The following is a 13,303-nucleotide window of genomic DNA, read 5'->3' as shown; positions in this document are numbered from 1 at the left end:
GATGAAAAACGATGACCCGTGACCTGTCGAACTTTGTCAAGATGGTCAGAAATGGTAATTTTTTTATGTTAAATATTTTGACTGTAAATGACTATTGCATGTGAATTATCACTTCTGAAACAAAAATAAGGGTGTTTAGAGTCATTTTAATGCCTGAAATTGGTCGAAATAGAAGCTTCTGAGTAGGAGAAAAAGTCTGTAAAAATGGCAATTTTGGTCACATTGAGGCTTATAAAAAGTAGTTATTCAACATGAGGCACAATACAAATGACATTTTGAATCAATTTTTCTACAGTCCGAAAAATCAATTTTCTGATGAAAAACGATGATCCGTGACCTGTCTAACTTTGTCTAGATAGTCAGAAATGGGAATTTTTTAATATTAAATATTTTGACTGTAAATGACTATTGCATGTGAATTATCACTTCCGAAACTAAAATAATTGTGTTTAGAATCATTTTAATGCCTGAAACTGGTCGAAATAGAAGCCTCTGAGTAGGAGAAAAAGTCTGTAAAAATGGCAATTTTGGTCACATTGAGGCTTTAAAAAGTAGTTATTCAACATGAGGCACAATACAAATGACATTTTGAATTAATTTTTCTAAAGTCCAAAAAACCTATTTTCTGATGAAAAACGATGATCCGTGACCTGTCGAACTTTCTCCAGATGGTCAGAAATGGTAATTTCTAATGTTTAATTTTTGTACTGTAAATGACTATTACATGTGAGTTATAACTTTTGGAACTAAAATAAGTGTGTTTAGAGTCATTTTAATGCCTGAAATTGGTCGAAATAGAAGCTTCTGAGTAGGAGAAAAAGTCTGTAAAAATGGCAATTTCGGTCACATTGAGGCTTTAAAAAGTAATTTTTCAACATGAGGTACAATCCAAATGATATTTTGAATCTATTTTTCTACAGTCCAAAAAATCAATTTTCTGATGAAAAACGATGATCGGTGACCTGTCGAACTTTGTGCAGATGGTCAGAAATGGTCATTTTTTAATGTTAAATATTTTGACTGTAAATGACTATTGCATGTGAATTATCACTTCTGAAACAAAAATAAGGGTGTTTAGAGTCATTTTAATGCCTGAAATTGGTCGAAAAAGAAGCTTCTGAGTAGGAGAAAAAGTCTGTAAAAATGGCAATTTTGGTCACATTGTGGCTTTAAAAAGTAGTTATTCAACATGAGGCACAATACAAATGACATTTTGAATCAATTCTTCTACAGTCCAAAAAATCTATTTTCTGATGAAAAACGATGATCCGTGACCTGTCTAACTTTGTCCAGATGGTCAGAAATGGGAATTTTTTTATGTTAAATATTTTGACTGTAAATGACTATTGCATGTGAATTATCACTTTTGGAACTAAAATAAGTGTGTTTAGAGTCATTTTAATGCCTGAAATTGGTCGAAATAGAAGCTTCTGAGTAGGAGAAAAAGTCTGTAAAAATGGCAATTTTGGTCACATTGAGGCTTTAAAAAGTAGTTATTCAACATGAGGCACAATCCAAATGACATTTTGAATCAATTTTTCTACAGTCCAAAAAATCAATTTTCTGATGAAAAACGATGATCCGTGACCTGTCTAACTTTATCCAGATGGTCAGAAATGGTAATTTTTTAATGTTAAATATTTTGACTGTAAATGACTATTGCATGTGAATTATCACTTCTGAAACTGAAATAAGTGTGTTTAGAGTCATTTTAATGCCTGAAATTGGTCGAAATAGAAGCTTCTGAGTGGGAGAAAAAGTCTGTAAAAATGGCAATTTTGGTCACATTGAGGCTTTAAAAAGTAGTTATTCAACATGAGGCACAATACAAATGACATTTTGAATCAATTTTTCTACAGTCCAAAAAATCAATTTTCTGATGAAAAACGATGATCCGTGACCTGTCTAACTTTGTCCAGATGGTCAGAAATGGTAATTTTTTAATGTAAAATATTTTTACTGTAAATGACTATTGCATGTGAATTATCACTTTTGGAACTAAAATAAGTGTGTTTAGTGTCATTTTAATGCCTGAAATTGGTCGAAATAGAAGCTTCTGAGTAGGAGAAAAAGTCTGTAAAAATGGCAATTTTGGTCACATTGAGGCTTTAAAAAGTAATTTTCCAACATGAGGTACAATCCAAATGACATTTTGAATCTATTTTTCTACAGTCCAAAAAATCAATTTTCTGATGAAAAACGATGATCCGTGACCTGTCGAACTTTGTGCAGATGGTCAGAAATGGACATTTTTTAATGTTAAATATTTTGACTGTAAATGACTATTGCATGTGAATTATCACTTCTGAAACAAAAATAAGGGTGTTTAGAATCATTTTAATGCCTGAAATTGGTCGAAATAGAAGCCTCTGAGTAGGAGAAAAAGTCTGTAAAAATGGCAATTTTAGGCACATTGAGGCTTTAAAAAGTAGTTATTCAACATGAGGCACAATACAAATGACATTTTGAATCTATTTTTCTACAGTCCAAAAAATCAATTTTCTGATGAAAAACGATGATCCGTGACCTGTCGAACTTTGTGCAGATGGTCAGAAATGGACATTTTTTAATGTTAAATATTTTGACTGTAAATGACTATTGCATGTGAATTATCACTTCTGAAACAAAAATAAGGGTGTTTAGAATCATTTTAATGCCTGAAATTGGTCGAAATAGAAGCCTCTGAGTAGGAGAAAAAGTCTGTAAAAATGGCAATTTTGGGCACATTGAGGCTTTAAAAAGTAATTTTTCAACATGAGGTACAATCCAAATGACATTTTGAATCTATTTTTCTACAGTCCAAAAAATCAATTTTCTGATGAAAAACGATGATCCATGACCTGTCGAACTTTGTGCAGATGGTCAGAAATGGACATTTTTTAATGTTAAATATTTTGACTGTAAATGACTATTGCATGTGAATTATCACTTCTGAAACAAAAATAAGGGTGTTTAGAATCATTTTAATGCCTGAAATTGGTCGAAATAGAAGCCTCTGAGTAGGAGAAAAAGTCTGTAAAAATGGCAATTTTGGTCACATTGAGGCTTTAAAAAGTAGTTATTCAACATGAGGCACAATACAAATGATATTTTGAATCAATTTTTCTAAAGTCCAAAAAATCTATTTTCTGATGAAAAACGATGATCCGTGACCTGTCGAACTTTCTCCAGATGGTCAGAAATGGTAATTTCTAATGTTTAATTTTTGGACTGTAAATGACTATTGCATGTGAGTTATAACTTTTGGAACTAAAATATGTTTGTTTAGAGTCATTTTAATGCCTGAAATTGGTTGAAATAGAAGCTTCCGAGTAAGAGAAAAAGTCTGTAAAAATGGCAATTTTGGTCACATTGAGGCTTTAAAAAGTAGTTATTCAACATGAGGCACAATACAAATGACATTTTGAATCAATTTTTCTAAAGTCCAAAAAATCTATTTTCTGATGAAAAACGATGATCCGTGACCTGTCGAACTTTCTCCAGATGGTCAGAAATGGTAATTTTTTAATGTTTAATTTTTGGACTGTAAATGACTATTGCATGTGAGGTATAACTTTTGGAACTAAAATAAGTGTGTTTAGAGTAATTTTAATGCCTGAAATTAGTTGAAATAGAAGCTTCCGAGTAAGAGAAAAAGTCTGTAAAAATGGCAATTTTGGTCACATTGAGGCTTTAAAACGGAGTTATTCAACATGAGGCACAATACAAATGACATTTTGAATCAATTTTTCTTAAAGTCCAAAAAATTAATTTTCTGATGAAAAACGATGACACGTGGCCTGTCGAACTTTCTCCAGATGGTCAGAAATGGTAATTTTTTAATGTTAAATATTTTGGTTGTGAATGACTATTGCATGTGAATTATCACTTTTGGAACTAAAATAAGTGTGTTTAGAGTCATTTAAATGCCTGAAATTGGTTGAAATAGAAGCTTCAGAGTAAGAGAAAAAGTCTGTAAAAATGGCAATTTTGGTCACATTGAGGCTTTAAAAAGTAGTTATTCAACATGAGGCACAATACAAATGACATTTTGAATCAATTTTTCTAAAGTCCAAAAAATCTATTTTCTGATGAAAATTGATGATCCGTGACCTGTCGAACTTTCTCCAGATGGTCAGAAATGGTTATTTTTTAATGTTAAATATTTTGGTTGTAAATGACTATTGCATGTGAATTATCACTTCTGAAACAAAAATAAGGGTGTTTAGAGTCATTTTAATGCCTGAAATTGGTCGAAATAGAAGCTTCTGAGTAGGAGAAAAAGTCTGTAAAAATGGCAATTTTGGGCACATTGAGGCTTTAAAAAGTAGTTATTCAACATGAGGCACAATACAAATGACATTTTGAATCAATTTTTCTACAGTCCAAAAAATCTATTTTCTGATGAAAACGATGATCCGTGACCTGTCGAACTTTGTCCAGATGGTCAGAAATGGTAATTTTTTAATGTAAAATATTTTTACTGTAAATGACTATTGCATGTGAATTATCACTTTTGGAACTAAAATAAGTGTGTTGAGTGTCATTTTAATTCCTGAAATTGGTCGAAATAGAAGCTTCTGAGTAGGAGAAAAAGTCTGTAAAAATGGCAATTTTGGTCACATTGAGGCTTTAAAAAGTAATTTTTCAACATGAGGTACAATCCAAATGATATTTTGAATCTATTTTTCTACAGTCCAAAAAATCAATTTTCTGATGAAAAACGATGATCGGTGACCTGTCGAACTTTGTGCAGATGGTCAGAAATGGTCATTTTTTAATGTTAAATATTTTGACTGTAAATGACTATTGCGTGTGAATTATCACTTCTGAAACAAAAATAAGGGTGTTTAGAGTCATTTTAATGCCTGAAATTGGTCAAAAAAGAAGCTTCTGAGTAGGAGAAAAAGTCTGTAAAAATGGCAATTTTGGTCACATTGTGGCTTTAAAAAGTAGTTATTCAACATGAGGCACAATACAAATGACATTTTGAATCAATTTTTCTACAGTCCAAAAAATCTATTTTCTGATGAAAAACGATGATCCGTGACCTGTCTAACTTTGTCCAGATGGTCAGAAATGGGAATTTTTTAATGTTAAATATTTTGACTGTAAATGACTATTGCATGTGAATTATCACTTTTGGAACTAAAATAAGTGTGTTTAGAGTCATTTTAATGCCTGAAATTGGTCGAAATAGAAGCTTCTGAGTAGGAGAATAGGGGGCATATGTATCAACATCACCATTTGCGATTCTCAAATAGCGATTGTTAAGGAATCGCTATTTGAGAATTGCAAAACGGGATGTATTTAAAAATTCGCAAACTTTTTGCGATTTCTTAAAATTCCTTAATTGCGATTAGCAAATTGCGAAATCGCAATTAAGGAATACCTGCCCATTCATTTCTATGGGCCAGGAGACCCATAGGAATGAATGGGAAGTAATTCTCAAATAGCGAATTCGCAATTTGCTAATCGCTATTTGAGAATAATTTCAAAGGTGCAAGGGTGTCATGATGACACCCTGATGCACCCCTGAAATGAGCATGTGTGTGCATATGGCGCACATACATGCCCTAAGGGCATGTATGAGCGTCACGTGGCACTTTGCAAAATTAAAAATAGTGCATTTTGAAAGGAAATCGCAAATTACCACCAACTGGAAGTTGGTGGTAATTTGCGATTTCTTAAGGATAATTCGCACAACTTGGGTGCTTTTTACATATCATTTAAGAAATCGCAATGTGCGATTTCTTAAATGGTTAGGCAAAATTAAGAAATCGCTAAATTAGCAATTCCTTAATTTTGCGATGGGATTTTGCCTAATACATCCCGTTTTGCGAATTTTTACTCGCAAACGCTGTATTTTGCGATTCGCAGCGTTTGCGAGTAAAAATTAGCTTGATACATATGCCCCAAAGTCTGTAAAAATGGCAATTTTGGTCACATTGAGGCTTTAAAAAGTAGTTATTCAACATGAGGCACAATCCAAATGACATTTTGAATCAATTTTTCTACAGTCCAAAAAATCAATTTTCTGATGAAAAACGATGATCCGTGACCTGTCTAACTTTATCCAGATGGTCAGAAATGGTAATTTTTTAATGTTAAATATTTTGACTGTAAATGACTATTGCATGTGAATTATCACTTCTGAAACTGAAATAAGTGTGTTTAGAGTCATTTTAATGCCTGAAATTGGTCGAAATAGAAGCTTCTGAGTGGGAGAAAAAGTCTGTAAAAATGGCAATTTTGGTCACATTGAGGCTTTAAAAAGTAGTTATTCAACATGAGGCACAATACAAATGACATTTTGAATCAATTTTTCTAAAGTCCAAAAAATCAATTTTCTGATGAAAAACGATGACCCGTGACCTGTCAAACTTTCTCCAGATGGTCAGAAATGGTAATTTTTTAATGTTAAATATTTTGATTGTAAATGACAATTGCATGTGAATTATAACTTTTGGAACTAAAATAAGTGTGTTTAGAGTCATTTTAATGCCTGAAATTGGTCGAAATAGAAGATTCTGAGTAGGAGAAAAAGTCTGTAAAAATGGCAATTTTGGTCACATTGAGGCTTTAAAAAGTAGTTATTCAACATGAGGCACAATACAAATGACATTTTGAATCAATTTTTCTACAGTCCAAAAAATCTATTTTCTGATGAAAAACGATGATCCGTGACCTGTCTAACTTTGTCCAGATGGTCAGAAATGGGAATTTTTTAATGTTAAATATTTTGACTGTAAATGACTATTGCATGTGAATTATCACTTCTGAAACTAAAATAATTGTGTTTAGAATCATTTTAATGCCTGAAATTGGTCGAAATAGAAGCCTCTGAGTAGGAGAAAAAGTCTGTAAAAATGGCAATTTTGGTCACATTGAGGCTTTAAAAAGTAGTTATTCAACATGAGGCACAATCCAAATGACATTTTGAATCAATTTTTCTACAGTCCAAAAAATCAATTTTCTGATGAAAAACTATGATCCGTGACCTGTCAAACTTTCTCCAGATGGTCAGAAATGGTAATTTTTTAATGTTAAATATTTTGATTGTAAATGACAATTGCATGTGAATTATAACTTTTGGAACTAAAATAAGTGTGTTTAGAGTCATTTTAATGCCTGAAATTGGTCGAAATAGAAGATTCTGAGTAGGAGAAAAAGTCTGTAAAAATGGCAATTTTGGTCACATTGAGGCTTTAAAAAGTAGTTATTCAACATGAGGCACAATCCAAATGACATTTTGAATCAATTTTTCTACAGTCCAAAAAATCAATTTTCTGATGAAAAACGATGATCCGTGACCTGTCTAACTTTGTCCAGATGGTCAGAAATGGTTATTTTTTAATGTTAAATATTTTGGTTGTAAATGACTATTGCATGTGAATTATCACTTCTGAAACAAAAATAAGGGTGTTTAGAGTCATTTTAATGCCTGAAATTGGTCGAAATAGAAGCTTCTGAGTAGGAGAAAAAGTCTGTAAAAATGGCAATTTTGGGCACATTGAGGCTTTAAAAAGTAGTTATTCAACATGAGGCACAATACAAATGACATTTTGAATCAATTTTTCTACAGTCCAAAAAATCTATTTTCTGATGAAAAACGATGATCCGTGACCTGTCGAACTTTGTCCAGATGGTCAGAAATGGTATTTTTTAATGTAAAATATTTTTACTGTAAATGACTATTGCATGTGAATTATCACTTTTGGAACTAAAATAAGTGTGTTTAGTGTCATTTTAATGCCTGAAATTGGTCGAAATAGAAGCTTCTGAGTAGGAGAAAAAGTCTGTAAAAATGGCAATTTTGGTCACATTGAGGCTTTAAAAAGTAATTTTTCAACATGAGGTACAATCCAAATGACATTTTGAATCTATTTTTCTACAGTCCAAAAAATCAATTTTCTGATGAAAAACGATGATCCGTGACCTGTCGAACTTTGTGCAGATGGTCAGAAATGGACATTTTTTAATGTTAAATATTTTGACTGTAAATGACTATTGCATGTGAATTATCACTTCTGAAACAAAAATAAGGGTGTTTAGAATCATTTTAATGCCTGAAATTGGTCGAAATAGAAGCCTCTGAGTAGGAGAAAAAGTCTGTAAAAATGGCAATTTTGGGCACATTGAGGCTTTAAAAAGTAGTTATTCAACATGAGGCACAATACAAATGACATTTTGAATCAATTTTTCTACAGTCCAAAAAATCGATTTTCTGATGAAAAACGATGATCCGTGACCTGTCGAACTTTGTCCAGATGGTCAGAAATAGTAATTTTTTAATGTAAAATATTTTTACTGTAAATGACTATTGCATGTGAATTATCACTTTTGGAACTAAAATAAGTGTGTTTAGTGTCATTTTAATGCCTGAAATTGGTCGAAATAGAAGCTTCTGAGTAGGAGAAAAAGTCTGTAAAAATGGCAATTTTGGTCACATTGAGGCTTTAAAAAGTAATTTTTCAACATGAGGTACAATCCAAATGACATTTTGAATCTATTTTTCTACAGTCCAAAAAATCAATTTTCTGATGAAAAACGATGATCCGTGACCTGTCGAACTTTGTGCAGATGGTCAGAAATGGACATTTTTTAATGTTAAATATTTTGACTGTAAATGACTATTGCATGTGAATTATCACTTCTGAAACAAAAATAAGGGTGTTTAGAATCATTTTAATGCCTGAAATTGGTCGAAATAGAAGCCTCTGAGTAGGAGAAAAAGTCTGTAAAAATGGCAATTTTGGGCACATTGAGGCTTTAAAAAGTAGTTATTCAACATGAGGCACAATACAAATGACATTTTGAATCAATTTTTCTACAGTCCAAAAAATCGATTTTCTGATGAAAAACGATGATCCGTGACCTGTCGAACTTTGTCCAGATGGTCAGAAATAGTAATTTTTTAATGTAAAATATTTTTACTGTAAATGACTATTGCATGTGAATTATCACTTTTGGAACTAAAATAAGTGTGTTTAGTGTCATTTTAATGCCTGAAATTGGTCGAAATAGAAGCTTCTGAGTAGGAGAAAAAGTCTGTAAAAATGGCAATTTTGGTCACATTGAGGCTTTAAAAAGTAATTTTTCAACATGAGGTACAATCCAAATGACATTTTGAATCTATTTTTCTACAGTCCAAAAAATCAATTTTCTGATGAAAAACGATGATCCGTGACCTGTCGAACTTTGTGCAGATGGTCAGAAATGGACATTTTTTAATGTTAAATATTTTGACTGTAAATGACTATTGCATGTGAATTATCACTTCTGAAACAAAAATAAGGGTGTTTAGAATCATTTTAATGCCTGAAATTGGTCGAAATAGAAGCCTCTGAGTAGGAGAAAAAGTCTGTAAAAATGGCAATTTTGGTCACATTGAGGCTTTAAAAAGTAGTTATTCAACATGAGGCACAATACAAATGATATTTTGAATCAATTTTTCTAAAGTCCAAAAAATCTATTTTCTGATGAAAAACGATGATCCATGACCTGTCGAACTTTCTCCAGAACGTCAGAAATGGTAATTTCTAATGTTTAATTTTTGGACTGTAAATGACTATTGCATGTGAGTTATAACTTTTGGAACTAAAATATGTTTGTTTAGAGTCATTTTAATGCCTGAAATTGGTTGAAATAGAAGCTTCCGAGTAAGAGAAAAAGTCTGTAAAAATGGCAATTTTGGTCACATTGAGGCTTTAAAAAGTAGTTATTCAACATGAGGCACAATACAAATGACATTTTGAATCAATTTTTCTAAAGTCCAAAAAATCTATTTTCTGATGAAAAACGATGATCCGTGACCTGTCGAACTTTCTCCAGATGGTCAGAAATGGTAATTTTTTAATGTTTAATTTTTGGACTGTAAATGACTATTGCATGTGAGGTATAACTTTTGGAACTAAAATAAGTGTGTTTAGAGTAATTTTAATGCCTGAAATTAGTTGAAATAGAAGCTTCCGAGTAAGAGAAAAAGTCTGTAAAAATGGCAATTTTGGTCACATTGAGGCTTTAAAACGGAGTTATTCAACATGAGGCACAATACAAATGACATTTTGAATCAATTTTTCTTAAAGTCCAAAAAATAAATTTTCTGATGAAAAACGATGATACGTGGCCTGTCGAACTTTCTCCAGATGGTCAGAAATGGTAATTTTTTATGTTAAATATTTTGGTTGTGAATGACTATTGCATGTGAATTATCACTTTTGGAACTAAAATAAGTGTGTTTAGAGTCATTTAAATGCCTGAAATTGGTTGAAATAGAAGCTTCAGAGTAAGAGAAAAAGTCTGTAAAAATGGCAATTTTGGTCACATTGAGGCTTTAAAAAGTAGTTATTCAACATGAGGCACAATACAAATGACATTTTGAATCAATTTTTCTAAAGTCCAAAAAATCTATTTTCTGATGAAAAACGATGATCCGTGACCTGTCGAACTTTCTCCAGATGGTCAGAAATGGTATTTTTTTAATGTTTAATTTTTGGACTGTAAATGACTATTGCATGTGAGTTATAACTTTTGGAACTAAAATAAGTGTGTTTAGAGTCATTTTAATGCCTGAAATTGGTCGAAATAGAAGCTTCTGAGTAGGAGAAAAAGTCTGTAAAAATGGCAATTTTGGTCACATTGAGGCTTTAAAAAATAGTTATTCAACATGAGGCACAATCCAAATGACATTTTGAATCAATTTTTCTACAGTCCAAAAAATCAATTTTCTGATGAAAAACGATGATCCGTGACCTGTCTAACTTTGTCTAGATAGTCAGAAATGGGAATTTTTTAATGTTAAATATTTTGACTGTAAATGACTATTGCATGTGAATTATCACTTCTGAAACTAAAATAATTGTGTTTAGAATCATTTTAATGCCTGAAATTGGTCGAAATAGAAGCCTCTGAGTAGGAGAAAAAGTCTGTAAAAATGGCAATTTTGGTCACATTGAGGCTTTAAAAAGTAGTTATTCAACATGAGGCACAATACAAATGACATTTTGAATTAATTTTTCTAAAGTCCAAAAAACCTATTTTCTGATGAAAAACGATGATCCGTGACCTGTCGAACTTTCTCCAGATGGTCAGAAATGGTAATTTCTAATGTTTAATTTTTGTACTGTAAATGACTATTGCATGTGAGTTATAACTTTTGGAACTAAAATAAGTGTGTTTAGAGTCATTTTAATGCCTGAAATTGGTTGAAATAGAAGCTTCCGAGTAAGAGAAAAAGTCTGTAAAAATTGCAATTTTGGTCACATTGAGGCTTTAAAAAGTATTTATTCAACATGAGGCACAATACAAATGACATTTTGAATCAATTTTTCTAAAGTCCAAAAAATCTATTTTCTGATGAAAATTGATGATCCGTGACCTGTCGAACTTTCTCCAGATGGTCAGAAATGGTTATTTTTTAATGTTAAATATTTTGGTTGTAAATGACTATTGCATGTGAATTATCACTTCTGAAACAAAAATAAGGGTGTTTAGAGTCATTTTAATGCCTGAAATTGGTCGAAATAGAAGCTTCTGAGTAGGAGAAAAAGTCTGTAAAAATGGCAATTTTGGGCACATTGAGGCTTTAAAAAGTAGTTATTCAACATGAGGCACAATCCAAATGACATTTTGAATCAATTTTTCTACAGTCCAAAAAATCAATTTTCTGATGAAAAACGATGATCCGTGACCTGTCTAACTTTGTCTAGATAGTCAGAAATGGGAATTTTTTAATGTTAAATATTTTGACTGTAAATGACTATTGCATGTGAATTATCACTTCTGAAACTAAAATATGTTTTTTTAGAGTCATTTTAATGCCTGAAATTGGTCGAAATAGAAGCCTCTGAGTAGGAGAAAAAGTCTGTAAAAATGGCAATTTTGGTCACATTGAGGCTTTAAAAAGTAGTTATTCAACATGAGGCACAATACAAATGACATTTTGAATTAATTTTTCTAAAGTCCAAAAAACCTATTTTCTGATGAAAAACGATGATCCGTGACCTGTCGAACTTTCTCCAGATGGTCAGAAATGGTAATTTCTAATGTTTAATTTTTGTACTGTAAATGACTATTGCATGTGAGTTATAACTTTTGGAACTAAAATAAGTGTGTTTAGAGTCATTTTAATGCCTGAAATTGGTTGAAATAGAAGCTTCCGAGTAAGAGAAAAAGTCTGTAAAAATTGCAATTTTGGTCACATTGAGGCTTTAAAAAGTATTTATTCAACATGAGGCACAATACAAATGACATTTTGAATCAATTTTTCTAAAGTCCAAAAAATCTATTTTCTGATGAAAATTGATGATCCGTGACCTGTCGAACTTTCTCCAGATGGTCAGAAATGGTTATTTTTTAATGTTAAATATTTTGGTTGTAAATGACTATTGCATGTGAATTATCACTTCTGAAACAAAAATAAGGGTGTTTAGAGTCATTTTAATGCCTGAAATTGGTCGAAATAGAAGCTTCTGAGTAGGAGAAAAAGTCTGTAAAAATGGCAATTTTGGTCACATTGAGGCTTTAAAAAGTAATTTTTCAACATGAGGTACAATCCAAATGATATTTTGAATCTATTTTTCTACAATCCAAAAAATCAATTTTCTGATGAAAAACGATGATCCGTGACCTGTCGAACTTTGTGCAGATGGTCAGAAATGGACATTTTTTAATGTTAAATATTTTGACTGTAAATGACTATTGCATGTGAATTATCACTTCTGAAACAAAAATAAGGGTGTTTAGAATCATTTTAATGCCTGAAATTGGTCGAAATAGAAGCCTCTGAGTAGGAGAAAAAGTCTGTAAAAATGGCAATTTTGGGCACATTGAGGCTTTAAAAAGTAGTTATTCAACATGAGGCACAATACAAATGACATTTTGAATCAATTTTTCTACAGTCCAAAAAATCGATTTTCTGGTGAAAAACGATGATCCGTGACCTGTCGAACTTTGTCCAGATGGTCAGAAATAGTAATTTTTTAATGTAAAATATTTTTACTGTAAATGACTATTGCATGTGAATTATCACTTTTGGAACTAAAATAAGTGTGTTTAGTGTCATTTTAATGCCTGAAATTGGTCGAAATAGAAGCTTCTGAGTAGGAGAAAAAGTCTGTAAAAATGGCAATTTTGGTCACATTGAGGCTTTAAAAAGTAATTTTTCAACATGAGGTACAATCCAAATGACATTTTGAATCTATTTTTCTACAGTCCAAAAAATCAATTTTCTGATGAAAAACGATGATCCGTGACCTGTCGAACTTTGTGCAGATGGTCAGAAATGGACATTTTTTAATGTTAAATATTTTGACTGTAAATG

Source organism: Triturus cristatus, chromosome 2_2 (genome assembly GCF_964204655.1).
Source record: "Triturus cristatus chromosome 2_2, aTriCri1.1, whole genome shotgun sequence".
NCBI classification, from domain to species: Eukaryota; Metazoa; Chordata; class Amphibia; order Caudata; family Salamandridae; genus Triturus; species Triturus cristatus.
This window is presented reverse-complemented; position numbering follows the sequence as displayed.